This window comes from Rhodnius prolixus, unplaced genomic scaffold (assembly GCF_049639745.1).
Source record: "Rhodnius prolixus isolate KJV_2025 unplaced genomic scaffold, Rpr scaffold_2, whole genome shotgun sequence".
NCBI classification, from domain to species: domain Eukaryota; kingdom Metazoa; phylum Arthropoda; class Insecta; order Hemiptera; family Reduviidae; genus Rhodnius; species Rhodnius prolixus.
In genome coordinates, this window is record NW_027411592.1 from 44,972,332 (window position 1) to 44,992,041 (window position 19,710).

Sequence of the window (19,710 nt, forward strand, 5' to 3'; positions counted from 1 at the left end):
TGGTAGATTTTTACTTCTCACACATTATTATCCGCAAGTTTCAGCTTTGGCCAGTTTAGAAATAAAAATCCTTTATGACAACTTTTCTAAATGAATATAGTCCAACTGCACTGCTACAAAACCAAGGACAAGAGATGAGGGTGTTTTTTTTTTGCTTTCTAGCCTCGAAGAAGAACTAAATATAGTTTCGAAACTTGGGCGTAAAGGTTTTTTTTTTTTTGTTATTTCTAAATTCGCCAAAACTCAAGATTCCTCAGATAGAATGTCTTATCAAAGGCTGGGAAATAACTGCCACCATTTTTTTTTTATAAAATCAAGTATCGTAAAAACTATATAAATAATATTGTAATCTTCTATTTTTTCAGGTGATGCTTAATTTGCAACTACTAAATTACGTATCGCAGACGAGGGCGATATTATACTTTACTGTTAATATAATTCCAACAAATAAAAAGTAGCTAAGCCGTGAAGTTGGACTTAAGAATCTTCTACTAACAGACATAAACATCACAGAATCCAAGAGAACAAGTGGCATGACCACAATACATTCAAACTCCATTTTTTCCTTGTGTTTTAGAGTTAGGAAAAGGAAGAAAATTAAAAGAAGCATGATTTTAAGTGTAGGTGAAGTTAATAATATTAATAATTCTGGTGAAATGGCGTTACGAACAAATAATGATAAAATTTATGATTGACAAAATATTGTATTTATAATATTCACTTTAGTAAAGGGAAGATACCAGCTTTAAAAGGTTTAAAATGTATCCAGAGTAAGGGACCAGACCAGGGTAACAAGAGATAATGTCGGATAGAGTGCGGTATAAGTAGTTTGGTGTAAGCCCTAGGTAATTATAAGTTGTTTACCGACCTTAAGGGTCTAGCCATTAACCCTAGGGAACACCTGGGCACAGTCTAGTCGCCTAGGAAACCTAAGGTTGTACGTTGACTTTGCCCTAATGACAGTTCGTTTGAACTAAGTCAAGAACAGCCCTTTAAGTAAGAAGATTGCTACCGAAATGACAAAAGCTGTAACAAAACTAATCAACCATTTACTATATTTGGCCATCAAGATTATGCTTGAGGACACTACGAATCCAAAATTCTGCTTAATGTACCATCTTGAAGACCTCAATCAATTGCCGCCTGTTCCACATTAATATAAGGATAAAGTAACCAAAAATATATTGCGAAGGTGGTATTTCTAGAAAAAGAGAAAGGTTTGTAAAATATATAGTAATTTCAAACGAAAAGTGGATCTACAGTCAGTGGAGAGTTCTTCTCAATATAGCGCTTACACTTTACATATAAAGCAATAGCTGTCGTGGTACTTACTGAAAAGTGAATATGGCGCCTAGAAGGAGATTCTATACAGAATTTGGAAAACTAAGACCATCCTAACCTTGTACGCAATTATTGGCAATTAAACCAAAAATATATATTCATAGGACTTAAGAATCTTTCCTAGACTGGTAATATTTTGCTTACATGATGATACTAAGATTAGAAGACGTCTTAAGTAAACTGGAGCATTGTCATTACTGAGTAGAACTTCCATAAATCGAAATTACTTAATTCGAAGGAGTAAATGATCTTTTCACATTCTGTCATTTAGTATCGCCTTTGCTGCGGATTTGTGGTCATATTAGAAGCGTTTAAGCGCAAATATTATCAATCGCGTAGCAATAATTTGTTGCTAACATGACAGTTCATGAAATTATTATTCTTTAATTAGAACTGGGGCCCTTACTTGAAATACTCTGACCACACACAACCTAGAAATCTAGTGGATACATAATCTTAATATAACTTCATATATTTAGACTCAGTCCTTTCAAAATCATTTCATGTAATGTAAAAGAGGCTATTTCTCTAATATTTAGAGTTTGGTCGTTTGGGTATATTAACCACTGCATCCTCTGCAATCTTTCTCAAACTAGAGCTAATTACACGTCTTAAATGTTCCCTAAAATCTAGATCACATCACCAATAAAGAAGTTACTTTTGCTTTGGCTTGGCGTCATGTTGATCACCGACGGAATGTAGACTTAGGAGCGATTAGCACCCTAGACTGGTCTGAGTAACTATTATTCCAATTAATTATTTAATTTTACTTAAGAAGTTTAGGGTTCCTACAAGATTAGGCCCTTCAATTCGAATAGATACGAGGGTCGTTTGAAAAGTCCGTGCAAAGTCAGAGAGATAGCACTACTGGCGCGTATCGAGGTTATGTTTAGTTAGTAGCATCTCTTGGAAGAACACACACCAAGTTTCAGCTAGATCGGTCTATTTCTTTGTGTTTGGCATTCGTTTGAATCGAGGAAGTCGAGTGATTTTCAAAAAATGGACGAAAAAGAATTTCGTGTGTTGATTAAACACTACTTTATGAAAGGCAAAACGCCTCAGGAGACTAAAGAGAAGCTTGATAAACATTATGGTGACTCTGCACCTTCGATTAAAACAGTTTATAAGTGGTTTCAAAATTTTCGGAGTGGCCATATGGGCACAAGTGACGTTGAACGTACTGGACGCCCTGTTGTGGTTACTACTCCAGAAATCATTGATAAAATCCATGATATGGTGATGGATGACAGAAGAGTGAAGGTGCGTGAGATTGCTAGTGCTGTGGGCATCTCGAATGAACGGGTACATAATATTTTCCATCAACATTTGGACATGACAAAGCTATCCGCAAGATGGGTGCCGCGATTGCTCACGCTTGACCAAAAACGAAATCGTGTGAAGTGTTGCAAGGACGGTTTGCAGCTGTTCCAGAAGAATCCGCAGGACTTTAAGCGTCGTATCGTCACTGTGGATGAAACATGGATACATCACTACGATTGGCCCACAAAAAAGTCCTTTTCCATCACGACAACGCACCAGCTCACACCTCAGCAGTTGTGGTCGCAAAATTAATGGAAATAGGGTTCTAACTCGTTTCACATCTCCCCCTATTCTCCAGACTTGGCTCCCTCGGACTACTATTGGTTCCCCAATATGAAGAAATGGCTGGCGGGAAAAAGATTTTATTCAAACGAGGAGGTGATTGCAGAAACGAATGGCTATTTTTCAGACTTGGACAAATCCTATTATTCGGAAGGGATCAACAAACTAAAGCAGCGTTGGACGAAGTGTATAAGCCTAAAAGGAGACTATGTTGAAAAATAAAAAAGGTTTACCCCAAAAAATTAAGTAGTTTTTATTTTTGCACGGACTTTTCAAACGACCCTCGTAGTTAAAATATCCAAGTGATAATGCCCAGACGTTTGGGACAATAATTACGATAAATATATTTTTGATTATTATTCTATAGCTACCTTTCTAACAAATATTAGTTACCAGCGGATATTATACTAATAGCACTGCAGAGCAAATTTACAGTACTGTAGAAAACGTTTACTACATAAAACAAGGGTTCAAAAATATAGTTTAAAAAATTATAAACAAATTTTGTTTTGGAAGAATATTATCTAGCCGAAATTAAAATTTAAGAATGGTTTTGTCGGATAATGACCCTTAAGAATTTTTTTCAGTCTACGTATGTCTTCTTATTTTACGTTTATTTGCAATTGTACAGAGTTATACATCAGAAAATGAGTGTGTGTACAGGATGTATAATTCATGATGTGTCACCAAGGTAGCTCAGCGTCAAAACCGGGAGAACGTGATAAGAGTAACCATTCAGCGCTGGCACGCTCCTCTAGGATTGTAATGTTACCATATTTGAATAGTTTTCGTTTGATAAGAGTGATTTTGAAGGATTCTGGGGGAAGCTAAAACCAATATTTTTTTTAAAACAAATCATTTATAATTTACAACTGCAGAGCCATAATAAAGACTTGCAATAAAGTAAATCAGCTGATACTCTTATCATAGACGTGAGAGGAGTTAAGTGCCCAGTGGTGATTCTCTAACAGTAACTTTTTGTTACTGACCTCCATGGTCGAAGAAACCGAGCGGCCAGCGCCGCTACAAAATGTCGAACAAGATTGTTGGGAAGAGTATGAGAAGAGAGTTGATGGATCGATTAGGTTGTCCACGGAAATAGGAAAACATTTTCTTACCGAGATGATAGGAACTCCATAATGAACGGTATGTTTAGATCATTATTGATGGTCAGTAAAGCACATATTCTTCATGACTTTAAAAGGAAATTAAACATACCATACAATAAACATTTTGAATTTCATTATATTGAATGGTCCACCTAATAAAAGAAGGTTTAATATTGAAATAAGAGGAAGCTGTAACAGATTTTGATTTTAATTCATTACAGAAGCGAAATAATTTGATAGTTAATTACCATCTTTAACTAAATTCTTTTTAATTCCAATCTCGAGTGTTCCAGACAGACCAAATTGAGAACGTATGCTTTTCGAATAAGCAAACTATAATTTATTTTTTTGCGTTAAGAAAGTAATATGATTATAAAATTAGTGACCAAATCTAAATTAACCGTCACAATTAACAAAACTGGATTAAGTTCATAAATCTGTTAATAATCTAGTCGGTGAGAAGAGTTATACAAATGATCGACACAATCCGGGCACTGTAACAGAATTACAAACGTGAAATGAATTACAACTGTATCCAGCTTATATAGAGAGTCAGAGTGGACACAACATGAAATGGATGAAGTGGGTAGAGGGTATAAGGGTGGTGGGTTAGAGCCAGAGTATCAATCCATTAGAACATCAAAGAGACTACCGGTGTTGGGATGGCAGCCGCTATGGATTAACTTTGATCGTACTATGGTGACAATACGCTCACGAGGCCACATTTACAGTTGGAACAAGGATTTACATATCAATTGATTAGAATAGAGAACTAGGTAGAGGAGGGAACCTGGGCACTTATCAATGGAGTAGGTTTACGGCAATATATATATATATATATATATATATAAAGATGCGAGAGTTTCAGTCGTAGGTTTGTTTGTAGTGATTATGTACACGTCACTATGTGTTAGTTATATTTGAAGAAGCTACAACTGTCGTCTCTTTTGGTCCAGCTCATGTAGGAGTGGTCCAATATGTTTGCCTTCGGCCTTCTAATGGGCCCATAGTGTCATATTAGGCGTCAAGGGCCACATGAGTGGATGCCCCCTTCTGCAAACAAAGCGGAACGCTTTTAATGTACCCATAGACAAACCCTTGTTTATTTAATAATATAACAAAAGAAAAATGAATTATTATTAATTTTAGATAATCAATAATGTATATGGTTTCAAATTCTGCTCTACAATATTTCGTTAGCTGCCACAAATTTGTCACTTTAAAGAATTTAAATAACAAGTGCTCGGGAGGATTTATTTTTATTTCGTAAACAATTTTTCCATATTAAAAAGATTTATTATTGAAACTTAAAACTCCATCAAGGCAGTCTATCACATAAGACAATCAATATACTCGACGTGACATTTACTAGAGAGAATTGAGTAATGACCAAAGATTATGGACATGCTCTAAATACATGGGAGAGAAAACTATAAAAAAATTTACGGTCTTAATGTGTGAAGGAAATGCTTGAAGAATCAGAAAAAAATGCAGAACTTCGAGAACCCTTAGTTGCAGCCATCATTTAATGAAGAGACTTTAATGAATGGCAGACCAAAATTAAGGAGGCTAGATGAAGTCAAGAAAGATCTGGGAAAAACGAGAGTACGGAGATGGGAGCTTAAAAGTACAAGAGCGTGCAGATTGGAGGTAGCTAATTGAGGCGGCTTAGGACGTTTGAGGGCCACAGCGCCATATTATATATTTAAATCATTAAAGCTCATATTTTTTACTTTTTTTTGGTTAAAAAATAATAATAATGAAATCTAAGGAAATTCAAATTTAAAGACCCTTTTATTAATTGACTTATTTTAATAAAATTAGTCTTAATAATTTGTTCGAAAATCTTCTATAAGCTTATCTTATTTTGCGATACTAGTCGCGTTAGCCACAATACTCAAGTTCACTTTTCTATGTGTAAGGAAGTGACAGACAGCTATGTGGTTATTAATATGCAAAATATTTATTTTTTGATGCAGAAGATCCTAAGTTTTGGTTTCATCTCAATGAGGTTTCTAAACTCCTTAAGAAAAAAGGAGGTTTCTAAATTCCCTTACAGCCTCTTGACTTAACCGAAACAACGAGAAGACAACAAAAAATAAATCGGTATGCACGCAAAAAAAAAAAAAAATAAACAAAAATTGCGTATATATCGAAATAAAATATGGTTGCGTTTCAATAAAATGTAATTAGCATTCTATACATAAAGATCCGTCAAATTACGAGGGTCGTTTGAAAAGTCCGTGCAAAGTCAGAGAGATAGCACTACTGGCGCGTATCGAGGTTATGTTTAGTTAGTAGCATCTCTTGGAAGAACACACACCAAGTTTCAGCCAGATCGGTCTATTTCTTTGTGTTTGGCATTCGTTTGAATCGAGGAAGTCGAGTGATTTTCAAAAAATGGACGAAAAAGAATTTCGTGTGTTGATTAAACACTACTTTATGAAAGGCAAAACGCCTCAAGAGACTAAAGAGAAGCTTGATAAACATTATGGTGACTCTGCACCTTCGATTAGAACAGTTTATAAGAGGTTCCAAAATTTTCGGAGTGGCCATATGGGCACAAGTGACGCTGAACGTTCTGTACGCCCTGTTGAGGTTACTACTCCAGAAATCATTGATAAAATCCATGATATGGTGATGGATGACAGAAGAGTGAAGGTGCGTGAGATTGCTAGTGCTGTGGGCATCTCGAATTTTTGCATCAACATTTGGACATGACAAAGCTATCCGCAAGATGGGTGCCGCGATTGCTCACGCTTGACCAAAAACGAAATCGTGTGAAGTGTTGCAAGGACGGTTTACAGCTGTTCCAGAAGAATCCGCAGGACTTTAAGCGTTGTTTCGTCACTGTGGATGAAACATGGATACATCACTACACTCCTGAGACCAAAGAACAATCTAAACAATGTGTTACCAAGGGGGAATCTGCGCCAAAAAAGGCGAAAACTGTTCCTTCGGCCGGAAAGATTATGGCGACTGTCTTTTGGGATTCGCAAGGAATAATCCTCATCGACTATCTGGAAAAGGGTAAAACTATTACAGGTGCATATTATTCATCGTTATTGGACCGTTTGAAAACCGAGCTGCAAGAAAAACGCCCACGATTGGCCCACAAAAAAGTCCTTTTCCATCACGACAACGCACCAGCTCACACCTCAGCAGTTGTGGTCGCAAAATTAATTGGAATAGGGTTCCAACTCGTTTCACATCCCCCCTATTCTCCAGACTTGGCTCCCTCGGACTACTATTTCTTCCCCAATATGAAGAAATGGCTGGCGGGAAAAAGATTTTATTCAAACGAGGAGGTGATTGCAGAAACGAATGGCTATTTTTCAGACTTGGACAAATCCTATTATTCGGAAGGGATCAACAAACTAGAGCAGCGTTGGACGAAGTGTATAAGCCTAAAAGGAGACTATGTTGAAAAATAAAAAAGGTTTACCCCAAAAAATTAAGTTGTTTTTATTTTTGCACGGACTTTTCAAACGACCCTCGTATATTGAGTGCTTTTGGCGTGAATGGGATAAAAAAGGATACAGATGAAAAGTGTTTCGCTTAAAAATTTTAAACGTAACACTTTCCATATTTTTGAAATATTAGTGAAAAGTAGTTTTGTTTTTCCCTTGTTGGCGTTAGATTATTTGAAAGAACAAAATCTGAGAGAAAATTAGCTTCACTGACTTCCCCATTTACGAGTATATTAACATCTTTGGAACACAACCGAAAAAAACGTCAACAGTTAACCTTCAAGGTTAACACAGTATTTATGCTAGCAACCAAGAAAAAAATAAAATGTTAAAGTTAAAATTATGTAATAAAAACTAATGTAGAGCGTTAATTAATCAGAATAAGCCCTGGGAATGTAAAATTAAAAAATAATACTTAAATTAGCAATAAATTGTGTACTCTTTTTGAAAATCTGTACGCGATTTTATATTTATTGAGAGTACCTAAACTCTGACGAAATTAAGTTGACAGATCTTAAACTATTATTCAAATGTTTTGTTACCATTTGCAGAACCTAGGTCTTGACGTTGGTTTTATATTGTTAATAACAAAATACAAGAGTGCAAAATAAATGGTTTTACACGTAAATTGTTTATAAAAAGTGTTCCCGTTTTGAAAGAGTTGAAGTAAAACAAGAGATTGAATTTTCAACATCAGTATTTACTTGACAAGTCAGACCGGGAAATGGCATGTACTTAATAGAGAAAACGATCACAGACCCGGGACAAAAAGCAGCCAGAACCTAACTGTTGTCTCAACAAGCGATGTAATTAATCCCTTAGGCTTTAAGTAGTTTAAAACAGAGAGTGATGCTGTTGGGTGCTTGATGTCGGGCGGTTCTGTAGCTTGCCTGAAGGTGGCACTGCAGGCTCTTCCTCTGGGAGACTTCTCTAAAGTCGAGTGGTTTACACTGATTACCCACTAGCTTCTAATCCTTTGGATTATTGTATTACCAGCCTGACTACCCACTTAGCAACCTACCTTCTCATCTACATTGCGTCCTTTCGCTAACTCTACAATTCACCAAATGTTCCCCTTCGCTAGCACTATTTGTGTAATTTGATCAAACGGACGACAGATGTCACCAAGCATAAATACCCCTCGCCAAACTCTTCTCTACCGTTGGAATACTCTAATTTTCTCTGAACACCCAGCCACTTTAACCACTCCAGACCTAAAGGCGCAAATCAGCCTTTGATTCTTTACTCCAAGTAATTCACCCAAGTTACTCGCACCATTTAAATTTATAAAAGCTATTTAACACTTCTTTGTGTTTTAAAAATTAGTATTACATCTGATTTTCATTTACACATTCAAAAATTCTTAAAATTTAACCGACCAATTATCTTCTAATTTAGTGTAAATCCGGAATTTCAGAAAACCCCACTTCATTATTCCTATCTCTCTGAAATGGTAGCAGGTAGCACTTCAGAGAAAAGTCCACCATCTCTGGCCAAATAGACTTTGCTGAGAAAAATGCTTCAAATAATAGTCACAGGTCTCTTACTAACCACGAACTTAAAATTAGAATGCTGATAAATGTGCTTTAGAAAGCAGCTGAATACAGAAATTCTCAGAAAGTTGAGGTTAATTTACTTTGTAATCAGTTATATGATATTCAATGACAAGGTATTTACAATTTTAGATTCAAATTTTATTTTAAACTAACCCCCTGACATGAACTACTCAGAAAAGATATTTACCAGAAGTCATAATTAGTAGTAGAATAATGGGCCGACCCCTTAGGTACAATGAAATATAATTTAGTAGAAACAAGTGGCATCCACTAGAAGAGAACTATTCGGTTAATTAGTGCTGTAAAATATTGTTTAAATTAATAATTTTGGTCTAGCCTGGAAGAGGAGAATAAAACAGTACTACAGCATCTGGAGGATGGCTTTGACTATTTTTACCTCACGTTGTTAGCGATGAAAATAAAACTATTAGTTACAACTAATTAATCAAAAGTTGTGTCAGCCATTTTGTCACCGGCTCCATTCTGGTACAAAAATAATTACCATTCAACTTTTATGACGGTAATAAAGCCAGACAATTTTGGATGATAACATCATTTCAGGCTCATATTAAATGATTGTTTAAAATTAATAACTTTAAAAGCTTTTTTAAATTGAAAAAATTAAATTAAAAAAGTGAGTTTCTGAAGAACCATTTGCTGTTTCCATATTTATTGATGAGTCAAAGATTGTTTAATTTTAATGGCAGCATACAAGGAACAAAAATTGGAACAAGAATGTGCATGTACATGTTGAGAAAGATGAGGCACCTGGTATTGATTTTTTGTTCTGTTAACTTTTAAAGCCAGTAGAACAAAATTGAAAACTAAACTAATAAATACGATCTAATAAATTCTATTGGCCATCAATAATCTACAAGAGATATGTCTATACAAAAAAAAAAAAAAGTGTCTAAAAAGCTATATTTGAATTCATATTATCTTAACTGTTACGTTGAAACTGGGCACGCTTTAAGATAGAGCAGTTATTTACAGCCACAAGACATAAAATATGCTCACCAGACTGTTGAATATAGAGAAACCACACATAAAATGAAAAGTAGACATCTGCACTCATTGTTGCAAGACGAACGCATATTCTGTGCGTTCTAAGACCACCAAGAAGTTTCTCGGCGAATAATAAGGTCTAATATAGAAGACAAGTCGTTCATTCATTTTCATCACCCTACCCAACCACTAGATGATCTGTACTGCGATCTTGTACCAAGCAAAGATATAAAACTTTTACTACATATTTCATAAACGATGCATTAAATTTCAACAAGTTGGGTGATAAAGTGCTGGCAATACAGGACTTATATATGAAAAAGGAAATGTTCATTTACATGTTATAATTTTTCCCATTGAAACTAAATTTAATAATTCTAGAACTCTATCATAAAAGGCTATGATTTACCTTTAGCATCCTATTTTTTTTTTTTTTTTTGCTTCTAAAAACGAACAAGGATTTGTTCTTTGCTGTAGGGCAGGGATCCTGTATCCTGCGCGTAACATTGAACAAGTGAAAAAACAAAGGTTAGATCGCAACGCTGTACAAAATAACCAAAAGATTCTATCTAAATAGCATGCTTGTTCTCAGACATTTAGAGACCGGTTTCGTAATTGTTTTCTATCATTAAAGATAATCAGTTTTCCTGCAGAAAGTTTTGATTTTAACTTAAAAAATTTCAGAATTCCTCCAAAAGCAAGCTACAAGGATAAATTTCTGACATATTACATGGACTTTCTAACAAAAGTTTATGTTATTCAAAACGACAAATAGAAGATGGAGGTGTGTTCTAACTTTAAAGGTTGTTACCCAACATACTTTGACGCAGTGACAGATTATAGACCGAAAGTGTAATCTGCTATCTTACAATTCTAACATACTGTGTTATGATATCTTCCGTCTTCATTCTACGAGTACGTAGAATAAAATAACTTTATATCCCCTGACTTGACTTAGTGGTTAAATTTCTTACTAGAAAATTTAAAAGTAGTTTTATTTTAGTTATTTTATTTTTAGTAAAGTATTTTTAAAAGTAAAGACATTTACACATTTTCAATGCAAAAGGTACGAACAAAAAACAATAATTTTAGGTAATAAGTAATTGGTAAGAGCTTATATTCCCATCTGGTCACTTGGACCAGAGCTGAGGGGTTCAACCAAGCGCACCAATCTTCAAAGAATCCAATCTCTATAATCTAAAATACTTAATTAACCCTCCCTTTTACGTCTCTTACCACCTTATATATTCAGATCTTAACATTCCTTTTATCACTTACGCTGCTAAAGCCGATACAGATTACAAAACCTACAATCACAAGCGAATCCTCTAGGTCAAAATCTTTCTTCTAGAACTCTTCTTGACAACCCAACAAAGACGACTTGAAAGACAGTGGCCTCTTCTTTAGTGAAGAGAGTGACTAATAAGTTCAGTGTTTTGGTTTGTTACCACTGGGTAACTTCTCCACTCGTTTACTTGTACCGTTCACGTTATCATTGTTACTTATAGCGTCAACGCGCTGATTGCAGCACAAATAAAGAAGAAAGTTCATACGTTATCAAAATAAAATTTATACATCTAACCGAGTGGACAGCGTATTGACCCGAACACAAGAGTAGAGAAAAGAGTTTTATATTCGGACCTTTCTATTGTAGGGCATGTTCATACATGATCGCCTACCTGTGCTTGGCGCATGGCTAGTTCTGTTTTTGATGTCGAGCAATGAATTAAGTTCAATTATTTGAAAATTTCAAACGACAAATTATTAATTTGTTATTACCCATTAATAAGCGATAATGTTGGACTGCGAGGAAGAAAACAATTCTATTTACCAAGAAATTTAAAAGAAGCTATGATGCCAATTAATAGTAAATAAAGAAAAACAGAATCACTGATCTCTTTGTCATTTAATTAAGAAGTTTAGCGCAACAAAATAAATGGCGAAAACAGAAACAAAACAAAAAAATAAATTTAAAAATGCACTAAAAGATAATAGGGAGACCTAAAGCGCCAGGTATCCAAGTTGCCCGAAATATTGATGAAATGCGATATGTGAAATGGCCTGAAAAAATAGGCTATAGATTTTAATATAAAAAATAGGAACAGACTTTACTTTTACATAACTTTGAAACGATAAACTACACCAGTCCGTTTCTCCTATGGCACAATATTTTGGAGTTCAAGAAAAAGGATGGATGTATGATCCTCTGATGATAGAGGTTGGATGAAAACGGGTAAAAACATTTAGGATCTGGACCAATATTTATTTTAATGCCTTTAATCGATTTGTGTACCTTTTTTCGATAATTAAACCTTTATTACTTTACTTTTTAAACTGTAAGTTTTTGATGAGATTACTTATAGCACATTATCGTATTTGGGCACCTCTGAATCATTTAAAACTATTGCTTAATAATTCCGCTGTTAAGGGGTAAACATTTCATTACCTACTTAATAATTATAATAAATAATTATTTTCAATCATATTAACATCATTTAAAGCCACTTAAACTACTTTTACTCCAGTTCGAGTGTGGTGGAAGGGCTAAAAAAGCGCCGACAAACAGAAGCTGTATGCCGACGCCGGAAGTAGAAAACAGTTGCTACAGTAGAAGGATCAGATTAGGGTATAGTCGTGGAGGGGATATATTATAGGAGAAATAATCTTAAGCCATATGGGCGGTGTTTCCCATGACCGAGTATTTACTAGACACCTGTAAACTTACACCAGTCCCTGGTCCTGAAACACTGAACAGTACTAGCAAGACAAACTAACCCAAGTTCTTATAGCCAACCAAATTTTGTTACAACGTCGAACCTTAATTATTGTGGTTAAAGAAAGCTAGAAGGAAGTGAAGGGGAAAAAAATGTTTATATTTAAATCAAGAGGTAACAGTAGGAGCAACGGCAACATCCGCCAGTTGTTTCTTATCATAAACACCTTCTTGGTGTGAGAACTTATTTTACTAGATACGAGGCGCCAGTCACTCTCAAATTAAGTTGCTTAAAATTAAAGGAATTATTAACTTCTAAATTCTATACGGAATTTAAATTAGTCATTATTTTTTATTGGAGCTTTGAAAAATTGGAACGTTAAAGCAGATTAAAGTTATTTATGGGTATCTACACAGGATCTACAAAAGGTCCTCTCCTCTTTGCGTAGATTGCAATGAGGAGCAGGATTTCAAACATATAATAATGATATGTCCACGTTATGTGTGTAGAAAGGAAACTAATGTTTGACGACATATACAGGTATTTAGATGCACCATTTCGCTACGAAGACATAATATTCTCCACCAACATCTATGTGCTTAAGTCTATAGCAAAGCTAGCAATGAAATATGAATGTATTTAAAAGTTATAGAATGAATGGAAGAAAATGATTAGAGAAGGATTACGTGATTTTAATTTCGGTTAAGCTATAAGGATGGCAGGAATATAGAGTACTGATCTATCCATTAGTTGTGAGTTTGTATGTAAATAGTTGTACATACTCGTAGGGGGATGAATGTGTGAAGCGAATGTATTTATAAGTAAGAATGGAGAGTGAATGATATTCTAGTGATAAGCACCTAGACGATGCTGGCTGTATGGCGACAGCCAATGCCAAAAAAAAGGCAAAAAAAAAAAAAGAAGTTATTTATTGCGGGTAGTTAAGTATTCACTCTCCTGAGGCCAAATTTTGCTCACACGGGGGTGGTGGGCGATCAAGTGGACAAGGGGGTGAAAAAAAACTTTTCTCAAATGCGCAATATTCAACTATTTCTGCAATAATAAAATGTAAAATCTGGATTGCATAGAACTACTGGTAAAGTGCAGAGGATTTGCTACTTCTTCAGCATTTTCAACTTCTTGAGGGTAATCCCACGGTAAAAACAAAAGGAACATCCACTCTGACACCTCTAACCCTCTTAAAAAGCCTACTAAGGTTATATAGTTGATGCAAGAAGCTGAGATTGGGTTAGCTACCAATTCTGGCTCACGCACGCTCACCAAATATACGCAGTACACCTGACTAAAAACACGAACAGCTAGGAGGGAAATCATTAGCCAATAGCGAATTTACGAAAGTTTCAAACACCCAGCTTTAACACCCTTGTAAGATTTGATACTCTCCAATAATTAGTGCATATATTTCCTACTTTAAATTGGTTAAACAAAAAAAACTGAATACTTAAACCTGATAAAACAGAAATATATTATCAATTAGAACAATTCTAACTACTTAAACTAAATAGACAAACCAGAACAATGACATTTTTCAGTTGTTTATTTAAAAATATAGCATGAATAATTCATATCTAACCGAGCAGTTGTATATAAAGACAAATTACCAACAGTTATTCAATAAGCCGTACAAGATTCATTGTATTCAATTAACCAACTAAATACTAGGACTGTAGAAAAGAATATAAGAGACTCTTGTATTAATTTTGCATAAAATCAATACCAATCATTATTACAGTTTTAATATGTGGTGGGGATGTGACACAAAATAAATTTAAATTTATTCCAATTGAATTAATGGCATGATCATCTAATTGAACATTTAGTACTTTCAATTAACCCTAGTCTGCTTTTTACATCAGCTCTCTCATCTTCTATTCATTAATAATTAGGAAAAAAATAAATAATGATTAACTTTACCAACTGACCTTGTGCAGTTGGCAGTAAATTTTTTTGTATAATTTAGTTTTTATTTGCAAAGAAATAGATTTTAGATTTTGATTTTCTACCAAAAATACTGTTTTGAGGTTCCCTGGGGACAAAAAGTGGTAGCGTATTCGGAAGGGCTAAAATTTTAGTGATATTTGGATTTCGCTCAAAGACCGTGATTTTCTTAAAAATTTAATATACTAAATATACCGAAACTTATTATTTATTGCTTATAACGACGCAACTCCTTTTTAGTAAGGAGTTTGCGTTTGTGCAGTTTATAAACAAAATCCATTACTATTTCATAACTGAAAATACAAAACGTTTAAAAGAAAATAGGTTTACGGCATTTCTAACAATAATACGAGGGTCGTTTGAAAAGTCCGTGCAAAGTCAGAGAGAGAGCACCACTGGCGCGTATCGAGGTTATGTTTAGTTAGTAGCATCTCTTGGAAGAACACACACCAAGTTTCAGCTAGATCGGTCTATTTCTTTGTGTTTGGCATTCGTTTGAATCGAGGAAGTCGAGTGATTTTCAAAAAATGGACGAAAAAGAATTTCGTGTGTTGATTAAACACTACTTTATGAAAGGCAAAACGCCTCAGGAGACTAAAGAGAAGCTTGATAAACATTATGGTGACTCTGCACCTTCTATTAAAACAGTTTATAAGTGGTTTCAAAATTTTCGGAGTGGCCATATGGGCACAAGTGACGCTGAACGTACTGGACGCCCTGTTGAGGTTACTACTCCAGAAATCATTGATAAAATCCATGATATGGTGATGGATGACAGAAGAGTGAAGGTGCGTGAGATTGCTAGTGCTGTGGGCATCTCGAATGAACGGGTACATAATATTTTGCATCAACATTTGGACATGACAAAGCTATCCGCAAGATGGGTGCCGCGATTGCTCACGCTTGACCAAAAACGAAATCGTGTGAAGTGTTGCAAGGACGGTTTGCAGCTGTTCCAGAAGAATCCGCAGGACTTTAAACGTCGTTTCGTCACTGTGGATGAAACATGGATACATCACTACACTCCTGAGACTAAAGAACAATCTAAACAATGGGTTACCAAGGGGGAATCTGCGCCAAAAAAAGGAGAAGACCGTTCCTTCGGCCGGAAAGATTATGGCGACTGTCTTTTGGGATTCGCAAGGAATAATCTTCATCGACTATCTGGAAAAGGGTAAAACTATTACAGGTGCATATTATTCATCGTTATTGGACCGTTTGAAAACCGAGCTGCAAGAAAAACGCCCACGATTGGCCCACAAAAAAGTCCTTTTCCATCACGACAACGCACCAGCTCACACCTCAGCAGTTGTGGTCGCAAAATTAATGGAATTAGGGTTCCAACTCGTTTCACATCTCCCCCTATTCTCCAGACTTGGCTCCCTCGGACTACTATTGGTTCCCCAATATGAAGAAATGGCTGGCGGGAAAAAGATTTTATTCAAACGAGGAGGTGATTGCAGAAACGAATGGCTATTTTTCAGACTTGGACAAATCCTATTATTCGGAAGGGATCAACAAACTAAAGCAGCGTTGGACGAAGTGTATAAGCCTAAAAGGAGACTATGTTGAAAAATAAAAAAGGTTTACCCCAAAAAATTAAGTAGTTTTTATTTTTGCACTGACTTTTCAAACGACCCTCTATAAATAAAAAATGAACTCTGTTAAAACTCTTTCTTTATCTTTTACATAAAATAAAATAGAAAAGGATTGCTTCTGATCCTACCCATTCAAAAATAAATTATAATTTGAAAGCAACTATTGAATAATAAATTTGCCCATAGTGCTGACGCAAGAACTTCTCAAGATCATAGTTTTCACCTTATACACAGTTATCAGTATAGTCAACTGTAAGTAGGACAAACAAAATAAAAGTATCCCAAATCTTTCGTTAAATTTGATACACGGCATGAATTTGAGTAATTCAAATAATAATAGAACTTTATTAAGTTGAACTAGCCATTACATATTGCAACCAAAAGTTCAAAGTTGAAGAAATATGTTAATAAGTACACCTCAATAATTAATTTCACTTATTGCTGGTAGGATATGAAATGGTAAAACTGGACTGACGCTCTATCTAAACTAACATTAATGAATAAAAAACGACAATTGTAACAATGCCTTACTAGTACCCATATGGAACGTACGGATTCGAACTGTAAGGGACAGCTAAACGATCCAATCTCCTGCGAATTCAAACTCTCTACACCAGAATCCAATTTTGTTACTTAAACTTATACTCGATTAAAAAGGAAAGAAGTATACTCGTACATTAAAAAAAAATAAAAATCCATTCCAAAAAACAATTTAAGGAAACACAGTAAAGTAATTTTGAAGTAATAGCCGATTTAAAAGAAATATCGAATTCATTAAAATGGTTTAGAAATCATTTTTTTTTTTTAAAAAAACGAGAAACAAATATATTAATTTTTAACTTACAATTGATTAGAAACAAAACATCAAAGAAAATATAAAAAATATTTAGGACTCAGTTCCTAAAACAAATTTGGGGAAATAAAGAATTTTGAACATACAGTTGATTAAAAAGAAAAAATTATAGAATACATCAAAAAGGCTTAGAAAATACTTAAGAGAAACAAAATGAAAATTTAGAACTTATAGTTTATCAAAAATATTTTTTAGTACTTATAGTCGATTAAAAAGATAAGATTGAAGAATACGTTATAAAGATATAGAAATCAATGTAAATAATTTTTTTAGAATTCAAAATTAAATAATTAACAAACACTGAACGTACGGAATATTAATTTGTAAGAAATAAGTAAATGATAACATGCTATTTCCATGCAAGAATAATAAAAATACAATTGATACTAAATTAAATAATTAATAATGAAGTCTTACCTTGTTTAAATAATAAAAAAATTCATCTGCCAGTCTGAATAGATCACCAGTCCTATAGCACTTGACACTTGACACTAGTTAAAATAATTCACAACACTATTCGCACTAAAACTGTACATCGCGCACTAAGAATAACTAAAACAATTTATAAAATACTATTTCATTTTAAAACGCACTGAAATTCACTTAAAAAATCATGTTAATAAACAAACACGACTAACGAATTGTAGATGGCCGCCGGTAACTGGCCAGGCAGATCAGCTGGTAAGAGAAGGTTATCTAAACAGGGTGACCAACTTTTTTTTATTTATGAATGAAATAAAATCCCTAATTTGCTAATTACACATTCACAATTTAAATTTTATTTTTGTAGATTACCAATGAAAATAAATGAAAAAAAAAAGTTGGTCACACCGCTGAGATAATCTTCACTTACCAGCTGATCTCCCTGGCCAGTTAGTGGCGGTAATTTTAACTCGTTACTGTTATCTCTTTGTTAACTTGAATTTTAATAGGTGTATATAAGTGATTGTTAACGTGAAGTAGTATTTTATAAAATGTATGTAAATTATACTTAGTGCGTGATATATAGTTTTAATGCGAATTGTGTTTTAAATTAATGTAACAAGTGCTATTGGGCTGGTGATCTAGTTATTGAGATGCTGATGAACTTCTATATTCTTTAAACACTTAAAAGTCGTTCAGCAAATTAGTTTTCGTAATGTAATGTTTTTTTTCTTTCTTTCTTTTGTTTACTTTGTCTCAACCTTCAATGAGGAAGTATTAGAATCGTGTAGATTTTTGAAATGCTTGGAATGAATAATTTCCGGTCCTTGAACATAACGGAAGTAGTTGGTACAAATCCTTCTATTTGAACGTCGTTTTTTTTTTCTTTTTGTACAAATGCTGAAATGAAATTGAAGAATCCTAGCAGATATTTAAGGGATATGCTGGTTTTGTGCACAGGTAATGTTTTAGAATTGTAAAACGGAAGTTATGAGAAGGTTAGCTGGTTCACGCGTCGATAATTTGAAACGATTTCAGTACTTCCTGCTAGTAGGAAAAGCAGGACGGCTTTTTAATGTTACTCAGAGGAATCTTAACCCCATCATTCTGCCAAATTTTATCAAAATCAGAGTAACATTTATACAGTTATTAAGTTATTAGTAATAATTATTTAAGAGGGGCCTTAATTAAGTAGGGCTAATTCCTCTTCTATTACATGCACTACTTTGTAATCCCATAAGGCTCAGCTAAGTGAAATTCTAAATCGAATGACACCTTATTCATGAAAATCGGTTCACTCGTTTAGGCGCTACCTTGTTTACCAAAATGGTTACAAGAAGGAGATTTTCTGAAAATGCCGTTTTTGCTCATTTTTTACATCTAATTTCGAAATTTAAAATCTACGCTGTTGGGGAAAAAATTCAATTTTAAACGAGGACTTGCTTTGTATTAAAAAAAAAAGGGGGGGAATTTTATCTATTATAGAAATAGAGACAAATATTGTTAAATTTCGATGTTTTTCAACGTTACGCTTTTTCGTGCCGTTTTTGACGATTAACCCTTATACAACTGCCCTGCCGGACAGTTTTAGTATAGAAATCATGGTAATACAAGAGTAGCATATTTAAAGGCACGAAGCAAAGAGGTTGGAGGTGACCCATCTGTGAGGAGAGATGCAGATATCAGTCAGTGACTAGAAGTCCACTGGGGCCCCATTCTTCAAGTCCTTATTTCTGGCGCGATGGATCACTTGCCGCCTGTTCCTCTCCTTCATGCTTTCTTTCTTCCTCATTCGCCTGATTAAAGGCAACTTGCTACAGCCCATTTGTACACGTTTACAAATAACATCCGACGAAGTACACTGTATGCCATGCTACACTTTTAAATAAAAACTAACATTTATAATGTGGGTATTATGAGATAAAATTTTATTATTTAAAATATGAAAGACAAAATTCGGTTAATTTGCTATTTTGATTGATACAATACGATAAATTCACGAGTTTCACTGCAGGGGATGTCAATTTATTGCATTCGGTGAAAAATATTTTCTGCGAAAAATGGTAAGCGATTGCTCTGC

The 19,710-nt window shown here is 34.5% G+C and overlaps 1 protein-coding gene across 9 annotated transcripts in view; it reads right to left on the bottom strand.

Annotated features, from left to right (window-relative positions):
- LOC141449739 (discoidin domain-containing receptor 2-like) overlaps positions 1-19,710 on the bottom strand; it is a 556,155-nt gene that overhangs the window by 379,836 nt on the left and 156,609 nt on the right. The window contains exon 1 of one of the 9 annotated variants that reach the window (XM_074119465.1): positions 17,625-17,858. The exons of the other annotated variants lie outside the window; for them this stretch is intronic. The gene's annotated coding sequence lies outside the window, so the exon portion shown is untranslated. Of the gene's footprint in view, positions 1-17,624; positions 17,859-19,710 lie in introns of those variants that run through there. 9 annotated transcript variants of the gene reach the window in all.